The sequence below is a fragment of the Apium graveolens genome, chromosome 5 (assembly GCF_009905375.1).
Source record: "Apium graveolens cultivar Ventura chromosome 5, ASM990537v1, whole genome shotgun sequence".
Lineage (NCBI taxonomy): Eukaryota > Viridiplantae > Streptophyta > Magnoliopsida > Apiales > Apiaceae > Apium > Apium graveolens.
This window is the reverse complement of record NC_133651.1, coordinates 90198467-90211568: the sequence shown is the minus strand read 5'-3', so window position 1 is coordinate 90211568 and position 13102 is coordinate 90198467.

The following is a 13102-nucleotide window of genomic DNA, read 5'->3' as shown; positions in this document are numbered from 1 at the left end:
AACATATGAGGGCAATCAAACGGGAATAAAAGATAACAAAATTATTATACTACATGACACCACATGGTAACTAGTAGGCCTGCAGTGTCAAAATATGAAAATGTAATTTTCTCTTAATACTCCCCCGAGTGAGAACTTGGTGTAGCTCCCAGCTTGTCGACATGAGATTGCTGCAGCTTGACTGGGAGGATCTTTGTCATTATATCTGCAACTTGCAACTTGCAACTTGGTTGGAAGAAGTGACATGTTTAGTGATAATTTTCCCAGATTGTACTTGGTCTCAAATGAAGTGACAGTCGATATCAACATGCTTTGTGCGCTCGTGCAGAACTGGGTTAGCAGCAATAGCGATGACTGCTTGAATATCACATTTCATTACAGCAGGAGGAGGAAAGTGTTTGAGACCAAGATCAAGGAGCAGTGTAGACAGCCACGATACTTCACAAGCCGTGAGAGCCATAGCTCGAGATTCGGCTTCGGCCGAAGATCTTGCAACAACAGTCTGTTTTTTGGTTTTCCAAGATATAGGCGAGTCCCCCAAAAAAATACAATAGCCAACTGTTGACTTGCGAGTGGCGACGCATCCTGCCCATTCGCTGTCACAGTAGGCTGTCAGCTGTGCAAGTTTGTCGTTGTCAAGAGAATACCCCGAGTAATTGTGCCACATATATACCTCAACAGTCTTTTTGCATTTTACATGTGAACAGTGGTTGGGTGTTGCATGAACTGAGTTAGAATTTGCACAGAAAAGGCAATGTCAGACCTCGTTATTGTGAGATAAATAAGCTTACCCGTGAGTCTCTGGTATAAGGTGATGTTTGGCAAAGGATCCCCCATCCCAGCAGTAAGTTTCAGCTTAATATCTATTGGAAGCTGCAAGGGTGTAACATGAAGCATTCCAAACTCTTGTAGGATGTCTGTAGCATATTTACGTTGAGAGAGGAAAAAACCTTCTGAAGATCTGTGTATTTAAATTCCCAAAAAATAATTTATGGGTCCAAGGACTTTCATGTTGAATGATTTTGACAGCATCAACTTTATATCATCGATAATGGTCTTTTTGTTTCCACATAGCAGCAGATCGTCGACATACACAAGGATTATTGTTATGTCTGAGATTGAGCGAAGGTGAAACAAACTGTAGTCAGCTTTGGATTGAATGAAGCCCATTTGCTGAATAATGGAGGAGAACTTTGTAAACCATAATCGTGGGGACTATCGAAGACCATAAAGTGATTTCTTCAACATGCACACTAAATTTTGTGAGGAGCTTCGATTTGTGTCTAGCTGCTGATGATGGAAAATACGACTACCAAGATTAGTATACCCTTGAGGAAGTGACATGTATATAGTTTCAAGTAGATCCCCGTGCAGAAAGGCGTTCATAACATCCATCTGGTCAGTTTGCCATTCCTGCATTGCAACAATTACGAGAAGAGTGCGTACTGTTGTCATCTTCGCTACTGGAGCGAAGGTTTCATGGTAGTCCAAGCCATGTTTCTGTTTGCAGCCTAGTATCACAAGACGAGCTTTATGCTTAAATATAGTGCCATCCCGATTGAATTTAGTATTATACAACCACTTTGAGCCAATAGCACGCTGTCCAGGGGGCAAAGAAGTGATAATCCAGGTGTTGTTTTGTTCAACTACCTCGAGTTCTTTATTCATAGTTTTGACCCAGTGGTCATGTTGTACTGCATCTTTGAAATATATTGGATCATAGGTTGTAGTCAATTTGGTGAGGAAGCAAGTAAAGTTTGAGTTGACCGTAAGGGTTGGCTCAGTTGGTTAAAGAGGGGATAACTATCCTCTTGGTCATAGGTTCGAATCCCATAGGAGGAGAATTTATGATTACGCCTCCTGAGCCAGAGCATGTCGCTTAAATGCGGTTTACCTTGGTTCACGTAATTTGCAGGCTATTGCGTGGGCCCGTAGGGTTTACCCAGTACGCACCTGAAGGGTAGTGGCTGCGGGTTACCTACGATAAAAAAAGAGAAAAGTTTGAGTTGATCGAGGTATCAGCCATGTTTGTGATGTGAGAGGAAGATGTATGATAATCTTTGTGCCAAGGTGGTAATTTATGTGGTCTATAAGAACGACGTAAAGGCTTAGCATTTCCATTACATGTATCTCCTTGGGTGTTTGTTTGTGTTGACTCAACTGTTGTGTCACCATCATTATCAGTTGGCATTTCTGTAGCAATAGTGTCTTCAAAGGAAAAGTAATCTTCATAGGCTAAAGGGTTAGGTGTATGTTAGGACGAAAACATGCGCTAATATTCACGCAAGTATACGTGATCGCAAGTATACGTGATCGCAAGTAATATAGAATTATTTCTAGTTCATTCCCACAAAGACCGGTTTAGGTTAATTTCATTAATGTACTTATTCAACAATGGTATGATTATTATTATTCAATGCCAAGATGATAATAATTTGATTTTATTTATAACTAAGATTATTAACTAACACACAATTAACTAAGAGATTAAAAGGTTGACTTACTTATATAACACAAACATGGGATTCCAACTTCATTACTACTTCATTCAATATCATTTTTGTTCTTATCTTTAGCATGCAATGGTGATGACACTAATCAGACAACACGAAACTACTAAGCGCCAACTTTCGTTATACGAATACCCTACTACCAGACATCCACAAAAAAGATAGAAGCTGAATAGACACCAATTATGTTGAGACCCTATATGTCTATAGCATTTGAAAACATAACCGTTTAATATGCAAGTTATCTATCATGATTACATAAGGCAAGTAAGATGATTAAATTTACCTATGAATCATGCATAACAAATACATGAACCTATGCTAGCATGACAAGTTCTAAACCTCTAAAGTCACTGTCGCTTCATTAGAGATTAACACACTCTCTTATAAGTTTGCGACACTCATAAGATAAATAAGCACAACCAATACTAGGATATCATACAATTACCACACACTAAGGTATCAAAACATATTAACTATTGAAATCCATAAGTAAATTCGCTAGAACCCCACGACAATGATTAGTTTATAACCGAACTCATCGTCACCATGGGTTCCCATGAAAGCATGGTATAATAACTAGGTCTTTATAAAACGAATAATAAAGAAAGTACGTTAAACAAGAGTATTAGGTTCAACAAAACAAGAAACGAGCATCCAAGATTACAACTTAAAACAAAGAATCACAAGAATAAACTAGATCTTCTTCGCCTTGGTTGTATTTGTGCTATAGTTCTTCTCGCTATCTTCTCCTTAAGCTCCGTTATGAAAAACGTCTTTAAGTTGTCTTTAAATAGCAGACCAATTAAGCCAGAAGCCCAGATAACGATCTTCTAATTGAAACAGAATTCTGGAATTCCGACACGGTGCGGCCGCGCGCTTCATCAGTGCGGGCGCGCTGTCCTTCTGCATCTTCGACGCGGTCGCGCTGACCTTTTGGAAAAAAAATTATTTGCCTTCTTTATTTTGCTGGTTCTTGATGGCTTTCCACGAGAAATCTTCACGACATCTTCCTAACACCATTTTTGCATCAAAGCAATGTTAAATCACCTCGTTCCCGTATATATGCCTGAAATGCAAAACACTACCAAAAATACATCAAAAACACAAATAATTTGAGTATAAAACATCAATCCAAGCCTTTATAGAGCATTCTAAGTGGACATAAATGCCACTTAACACACCCCCAAACTTGAACTGATGCTTGTCCTCAAGCATAAATAGACTCAAAGAACAAGTAATAAAAATGCATGAATGCAACGATCCCCTCAGAATAACTAAACCAACAAATGAGCAACATCTCAACAAATGCAGTTATTCGCATAAAGATCAATCAAATCCCATAACTCAACTTATAAACCCGAAACGTGCGTGTGTGTATTTGCTTAATAGATATACTATCACAACTAGATCAATAATCATGACTCACTAATTATCAAGGCAATCACAAGGTTATAAATAGAATAAAAGCTAAACTCAAAATGACTGACAACACTTCAATTTTTATATCGGAGTTATTATATGGATTCATGCTTTTATTCACAACACATAACAACGCATATATGCTTATTTGATGGTGCAATGAGTGAGGTCCACAAAAGACTTATGCAATAATACCCATGTAGCAAGCGTTAGGTTAGTGGATTCCAGACTATGAAAGCCTTAGGTCACTAGGCACAAAGTCCCCTAAGAACTTAATAACTTGAGTATTAAAGAGCCCACTCATGATCAATTATGCATAACACATATATTTTTTCTTTTTTTTTTCTCTAATTTCTGAACGAGTGCGTTTTACTCCATCTCGCTCAACCCTAGACTACTCATATAAAATGAGTCGGCTACTAGCCATTTGACACCTTGCCACAACAACAAGCAATGAAATCCAATATTTTTCTCCTATTTTTAAAAATCCATGTTATGTTATCATTAAGAGAATATCCTAAATTCTAAATATAAACAAGTGATTAAACCTCGACAAATAAATAAGACATGATCATGATCTAACACTCAAGCAACCTATAAGTTTTAGTGAAATTTATTATTTCTAGCATGCAAATTAACTCGATAGGACTTAACATCACTATACGACATCACTACACTAGCATCAATATCACAAATTAATCAGTAAAGCAAACTTAAGGGATCATGAAACTATATGCAAATGAATGAAACTATATGCAACATACTAATAATGTACAACAAACTTGGGTTGCCTCCCAAGAAGCGCTTGCTTTACGTCGTTAGCTTGACGTAGAATCCCGAGATCAAGTGGACAATAAAACGACACTAACCACCTCACGGTTTTCCATATCCCCATTGTAATGCTTCATCCTCTATCCATTCACCTTAAATGCTTGGCCTGGATCATTCTCAAAAATCTCCACCGCTCCATGTGGGAACACCGTTTTGACAACAAACGACCCTGACCACCTCGACTTCAACTCTCCAGGAAAAAAATGGAGACGAGAGTTGAACAAAAGAACTTGTTGCCCCGGCACAAATGATTTGAGCACTAGACCCCTATCGTGCCACCTCTTGACTTTTCCTTATACATTTTGTTGTTCTCATACGCTTGAAGCCGAAACTCGTCGAGTTCATTCAATTGAAGCATTCTTTTCTTACCAGCTGCATCCATATCAAGGTTCAACTTCTTCAAAGCCCAATACGCTTTATGCTCTAACTCCACAGGAAAATGACATCCATTACCATAAACCAACTGAAACGGTGACATGCCTAGCGGAGTCTTGTATGCTGTTTAATATGCCCAAACAGCTTCATCCAGCTTCACAGACCAATCCTTCCTCGATGGACACACAACTTTCTCTAAAATACGTATGATCTCTCTGTTAGATACCTCAGCTTGACTATTAGTCTGAGGATGGTAGGCTGTAGCAATGCGATGATTCACAGTATACCTTTGCATCATAACAGTGAACTTGCGATTGCAGAAATATGATCCCTCGTCACTGATTATGACTCTTGGAGTCCCAAATCTTGTGAATATCTGCTTATGAAGAAAATTAAGCACTGCCTTCACATCATTTGTCGGCAAATCCTTGACTTTAACCCATTTTGAGACATAATCAACAGCCAACAAGATATACTGATTATTACAAGATGAGACAAATGGCCCCATGCAGTCAATTCCCCAAACATCGAAGACTTCAACCTCGAGAAGCACATTAAAAGGCATCTCATCCCTCTTGGACATATTACCAACCTGTTGGCATCGATCACACTTCAAGATGAACTAAAGCGCATCCTTAAACAATGTAGGCCAGAAGAATCCTGCTTGAAGGATACGAGTTGCTGTCTTTTCTCCACCACAGTGGCCTCCATAAACAGTCAAATGACAATCTTACAAGATCCCCCCGTTTTGTTGTACGAAATACATCTCCTGATGATTTGGTCAGCTCCTTGCCTAAACAAGAATGGCTCATCCCACATGTACCACTTCAACTCATGAAGAAACTTCTTCTTTTGAGTAGAGGACAAGTCTGGAGGCATAATATTACTCACAAGGTAGTTCACAATGTCTGGGAACCACGGTTCTTCCTCTTGCATCCCCAACAGATGCTCATCAGGAAAAGACTTATTAATCAATGTGTTATCCTGTGAAGTTGCACTTGGATCTTCTAAATGAGAGAGATGATCAGCGACTTGATTCTCAGTACCTTTCCTGTCCTTGATCTCTAACTCAAATTCCTGAAGTAAAAGAACCCATCGAATCAATCTAGGCTGCGAGTCCTTCTTCGAGATGAGATAGCGAATCGCAGCGTGATCAGTGAAAATATCACCTTCATCCCAAGAAAATAAGATCGAAACTTCTCAAAACCATAGACAATAGCCAATAGCTCTATCTCAGTAGTAGTATAGTTCAGTTGAGCACCATTGAGGGTCTTACTAACATAGTAGACCATATGAAAAATTTTATTCTTCCTCTGCCCAAGAACTGCTCCAACTGCATAGCCATTTGCATCGCACATCATTTCAAAAGGTTCATCCCAATTAAGTACAGTTATGTCCGGTGCTGTTATCGAACTCTTCTTTAATCTCTCAAAAGCAGCTAGGCACTCGTCATCAAACTTGAACGGGACATCTTTTTCTAGAAGATTGCACAAGGGTTTAGACATTTTAGAGAAGTCCTTGATGAAACGTCGATGGAAACCCGCATGACCAAGAAAGCTTCGGACTCCCTTAATAGAAATTGGTGGAGGAAGATTTTCAATTACCCCCACCTACCTTGGCTTTATCTACCTCAAGACCCTTACTAGAGACCTTGTGCTCAAGAATGATGCCCTGTTGCACTATAAAATGACATTTCTCCCAGTTGAGAACCAGATTGGTCCAACACACCTTTTAAGGACGGCGCCAAGATTTTACAAGCACTCGTAAAAAGAATCACCGAACACAGAGAAATCGTCCATAAACACCTCCACATTCTGACCAATCATATCGGACAAAATGGCCATCATGCATCTCTGAAATGTGGCAGGTGCTCCACCCAAACCAAAAGAAACTCTTCTGAAGCCAAAAGTACCAAATAGACAAGTGAAAGTAGTTTTTTCCTGATCTTCTGGAGCAATGCAAATCTGATTAAAACTCAAATAGCCATCCAGAAGACAATAGTATTCATTCCCAGCCAACATGTCAAGCATCTGATCAATAAAAGGAAGAGGGAGGTGATCCTTCCTTGTGGCCTTGTTCAGCTTCCTGTAGTCCATACAAACTCTCCACTCCGTGACTGTTCGAGTAGGAATAAGCTCATTCTTTTCATTAGCTACCACGGTGATGCCTCCTTTATTCGGCACACACTGAACTGGACTCACCCAAGAACTGTCAGAAATGGGATAGATGATCCCTGCATCTAGCCACTTGAGAATTTCCTTCTTCACAACTTATTTCATGATCGAATTAAGCCTTCTCTATTGCTCAATAGTAGGCTTGCTACCTTCCTCTAACAGAATTTTATGCATACAATAAGATAGGCTGATTCCCTTGATATCTGCTATAGTCCATCCAATTGCCAACTTGAACTCTCTTATAATTCTTAAGAGCTTTTCCTCATCACTACCTGAAAGGTCAGATGCAATAATAACAGGCAAAGTAGATGCATCACCTAAAAAAGCATACCTTAAGTGTTCAGGAAATGGTTTAAACTCAAGTGTAGGAGCTTCCTTAATCGATGGCTTGAGGCGCTTTGGAGACTTGTTCAGCTCCTCCAATCCAAGAGATTCAAAAGGCATATTCAGCCTTCACTTCCAAGGAGAAGCATTCAAATACTGCAACTTTTCATCACCTTCATCATCTTCACAATCTAAATTCCCCAACAAGGCCTTCTCTAAGGCATCCGACCTTAGCATTTGATCAAGTTCTGAAGTAAGCACATAATCGACCAATTCCACTTTTAAGCACTGTTAGGACAAAAACACGCACTAATATTCATGAAATTATACACGATCACAAGTAATATAGAATTATTTCTAGTTCATTCCCACAGAGACTGGTTTAGGTTAATTTCAATCAATGCACTTATGAAACACTTGTATGGTTATTATTCAATGCTAAGACGAATAACAATTTGAGGTTGTTTATAACTACGATTAACTAAGAAATTATACTAAATAACATTAACTAAGAGAATTAAAAGGATTGATTACTATATGACACAAACATGGGATTCTAACTTCATCACTACTTCATTCAATAGCCTTTTTGTTCTTTAACCTTAGCATGCAATGGTGATGACACTAATCAGACAACACGAAACTCGTAAACGCCAACTTTCGTTGTACGAATACCCTACTACCAGACATCCACAAAAGAGATAGAAGCTGAATAGACACCAATTGTAATAACCCCAAAATTTTGGACTTTTTGTAACCCTTATGAATAGTGATTTTGCTGATTATGCTGAATAAGAAAACTTTTCATGCCACACTTTGTAGAGGTTCTTTTATTGTTATTCTGAGATCTTATTAGTACTCTATATGGTATATAAGTGTATGTAAAGATCGTCAGAATCCAAATTCGAACACTTTGATTTTTCCCGAAAACCCACCAGATACAGAAAGAATTAAGTATAAGGTAACATGATTAAAAGGATTTTAATTCAAGAATTATAAGAGAGGATCATAAAAGGAATATAAAATATTGATAAAGGTTTAAGGGAACCTAAGTAATGAGATCCCGGGTGTGATCCCTCAAACGATAAACGAGAACGAAAGTTAAGCGAACCGTATAACAGATCAGTGATCATTAGCCAAATAATTACGAGTTAATCAAAGAGGTTAATGTATGATGATGTCATCACACCAACAAGAAGAAGACAAGTGTGGGAAGATGACATAAGTGGATGACATAAACATGACCAAATGGGAATGATTTGTTGGTTGATTATAAGCCACACAATTTTTACCATGGTAACAATTTAATTAAACAAACAAAAAGGAAGCAACCAAGCCAAAAACAATTCATAACACAAAAACACGAGTTGACTTTCATTTCCAAGCAAAGAAGCTCTCGGCCCTTCTTCTTTTTCAAAGAAAAGAAAATCCAAATTCAAGTTCCAAGCTTTGATAATTAGTGAGGTAATTATCCAAGGTTCCTTGTACATAGATATAGATATCCTATGAATCTAAGCTTCCATTTCCTTCAAAATCTCTTCCAATAATTCATGGAAGAAGAGAGTGAATAGTATTTTCAAGAACTTGAAATTTTGATCTTGTGTTTTTGTTTAGATAAAGCTTTAGTAAGGATTTCCAAGAATTGTTTCAAGCTCCTTAGTTACTTTTACTCACCAAGGAAGGTATAATCTCATACCCTAGCCCTACTTTTGTATATTTAGAGTTTTTATGATTGATATGGTTCATGAGAAGCATGATTTTTGTATACTTAGAGTGTGGTTGGATTTGTAATAAGTTTGAAGTTGTAAATCTTGATTATTGGTTAATGAACTTAAGTATAGCTTTTAGTTCATGATTGAGAGTAGTATAAATTGGAAATCTTGAGATGTTGGTGCTGTTGTAGTAAAGTATGGATGGAGTTTGGTTGTAGTGATGATTGTGGGTTTATTGTGGATTGATTTGGAGTGGTATAAATTTGGTAATCGCGTAAACATAGTCGTCGTAATGACCGATTTACCTTAGACTGCTTTTGTTCTTAACATCAGGACCTGTGAACTCACTGTCAGGTTTTGACCATTGCAATGATTAGATAGTTCATGTTACGAGCTTCGTTTTTATATGTGATTCGCTTGAATCCGATGTACGGTTTAGGAGAAACGGCAGTTTTAAGTAACGACGTTTTGCGAATGAACCATTACCCCCTCGCCTTACTTTGAAACCTTGGTTAAGGCCCTTAAATGACTAATTGGGGTATGAAACAATTATGTAGAGTGGATTAGGCAGTTGGTAGGGTACTCGTGAAAGAATCGCCTTAAAATTCTTAATGGTTAATTTATTAAAAATGATGGAACCGAGGGTACTCGAGCGACTTAAGTGAATCATTAAGCGCAAAAGCGAACGTTAGGGTCTAATTGGTTAAAGTATAGATTCTTAAGCGACTTTGGTTTAATTCCAACTTATATGTTGTTTATAGGTTACCAGACTCGTCCCAAGCCTTTTATCACTCCCATTCGCTCAGGCAAGTTTTCTACCCGTTATACTGTTGTTGTGATGTATATATATGTATATGCATTATCTTGGGATAGATGCATGATTGTTATTAGCAAATCTTACGATATATTGGAGCATGCTGATATGGTTTATATGCATGCCTGTTTCGTAATCTTGATATCTAATTATTGATTCAAATTCTTATAAGTTGCATAATACCTATGCTAGAGATAAGTAGTAGTTGCGTATACCCTTAGTATAGGAGACCCAAAGGTGAACATTTTTTTCTAAACCGGGAGTCGATGTTCCCGAGTATATTATATATATATATAAATAGTTTTCAAAACTATTAATCGAATAGGGTTTATTCGATAACTTTATTTTATTTAATGAATATTATTTTGAATATTCATTCGAGGACTTATGACTCCGCTTTATTTTATTTAATAAATATTATTTTGAATATTCATTCGAGGACTTATGACTCCGCTTATTTTATTAAATAATATTCTTTATTTTATTAAAGAATAATGTTTCGATAATCAAACTTATTTTTGATTATTCAAATAAAGATCTTACTTTCGTATAAGTATATCTTTGGTTATTTAATATTCATTTCAAGTATGAGTTTTAAAACTTCTACTTCAATTATTTTTATAAAGATTATTCTTTATGGGAATATTATTTAAATAATAATATTCAGATATTTTTTAATATATTGGGACTGATTTATTTTATTAAATCGGCATTTCTCCAAACATTCTTAAAAATGTTTTCGAGTCTTCAAAATGATTTTTAAAAGTTAGGGGGGGTCCCAAAACTCATTTTTATATTTAAGATCCTCCTTTCGAAGGGGATTTAAATACTCGCTCAAAACCTGAGGGATCCGGCTCTGTGGTGTATTTTATATTCGTAACAAGATTGCTGTTTTGATAAATGAATTGATTACTTACCCAACGTTCGGGAAGTAAGTCCATCTAATTGAGTCGGCATAAGCGACAGGCCGGGGTACGGTCTATCAAAGTGTAAGTGGCTGGGTGGCGGCTCATCAACGCGTAAGAGGCCGGGTGGCGGTCCAGCACAAGGTCCTAATGAGGCCAGGGTGATGACCGGTGGGGGATTCATCCATCTACTAGTAGAAAAGGTTACTTATTGGTATCTTTGCCTGATCAGCAAGATATCGGGTTTATGCCAAAATTCTTTTCTTTCCAAAACTCATTGGATATTGCAACTCTGTTCATACTTTACATGACAGAGGTTTTCAGGAAATGTATGAGAGATATATATGGATATATATATCGGGACTTAATGAAGTATCTCGTAACTTCATTTCATTCAATAATATTTCAAAGATCGAATCTATGCAAGTCTTATGTGGTAGTTGTAATAACCCCAATTTTTGGAAAATTTTTGAAACCCTTATGAATAGTGTTTTTGCTGAATGAGAAAACTTTTCATGCCACACTAGGTAGGGGTTCTTTTATGGATATTCTGAGATTTTATTACACCTCTATATGACATATAAGTATATGTAAAGATCGTCGGAATCCAATTCCGAACACTTTGATTTTTCCCGGAAATCCACTAGATACGGAAAGAATTGAGTATAAGGTAACATGATAAAAAGGATTTAAATTAAAAGATTATAAGAGAGGGTCATAAAAGGAATATAATATATTGAGAAAGGTTAAGGGAACCTAAGTAATAAGATCTCGGGTATGATCCCTCAAACGATAAACGAAAATGAAAGTTAAGCGAACCGTATAACAGATCAGCGGTCATTAGGCAAACAATTAGAAGCTAATCAAAGAGATTAGTGGGGATGATGTTATCCAACCAATAGAAAGAGGACAAAGGAGGGATGATGACATCACAAAGTGATGCAAGCATGACATAAGAAGGAAGGAAATGTGGTGGAATATTAACCACACAAAACCAAGGTTAATTTGATAATTAACCTAAAACAAATCAAATAAGCAACCAACCAAAACAAATCAAAACAAAAACACAAAACATTTCATCTTCTCCAAGCTTTACTCTCGGCTTTTTACTATTTCAAAGAAAAGAATTTTCAAAATCCAAGTTCAAGGCTTCCTAAATTGGTAAGATAATTCCCTAGTATTCCTTATGCATAGTTATGACTATTCTATGAGTTTAAGCCTCCAAATCATTCACAATCTTCTTCAAGAAATCAATGAAGAAGATAATGAATAGTGACTTCAAGAATTTTAACTTGATTATCTTGTTTTTCCTTTAAGATCCAAGCATCCCTAAGTCATCTCAAGGCTTCTTAAGGCTTCCTAGCTACTCACACCACTTCAAGGAAGGTATATCATCTCCAAACCCTAGCTTTACTTTGTTAAATATGATGATTTTAGTTGTTATGGTGATATAGTAGCTTAATGCTTGTTGGTTTAGAATTTGGGTTGGAGTGGTAGTGAAATGGATGGTGAATCTTGTTATTTTGGTTAAAAGAACTTAGGTATAGTTAAATTCAAGCTTAAGCATAAGTATAAATGTTAATATTGAATTTATTGGGGCTGTTATGATGTGGTATGGATGGAGTTTGGATTGGGATGTGATTGTGGCTTGATTATGGGTTGAATTGGAAGGGTATAAAATTGGAAAATCGCGTAAACATAGCCGTCGTAATGTCCGATTTATCGTAGACTGTTTTTGTTCTTAACATCAGAACCCTTGAACTCACTGCTAGGTTTTGACCATTACCAAGTTTATATAGTTCATGTTACGAGCTTCGTTTTGATATGTGGTTCGTTGGATTCCGATGAACGGTTTAGGAGAAACGACCGTTTTAAGTAACGACGTTTCGCGAACGAACCCTTACCCCTCGCCTTACTTTGAAACATAGGTTAAAGACCTTAAAGGACTAATTGAAGTATGAAACATTTATGTAAGGTGTAATAGGCAGTTGGTAAGACACTCGCGAAGGAATCGCCTTAAAACTCTTAATGGTTA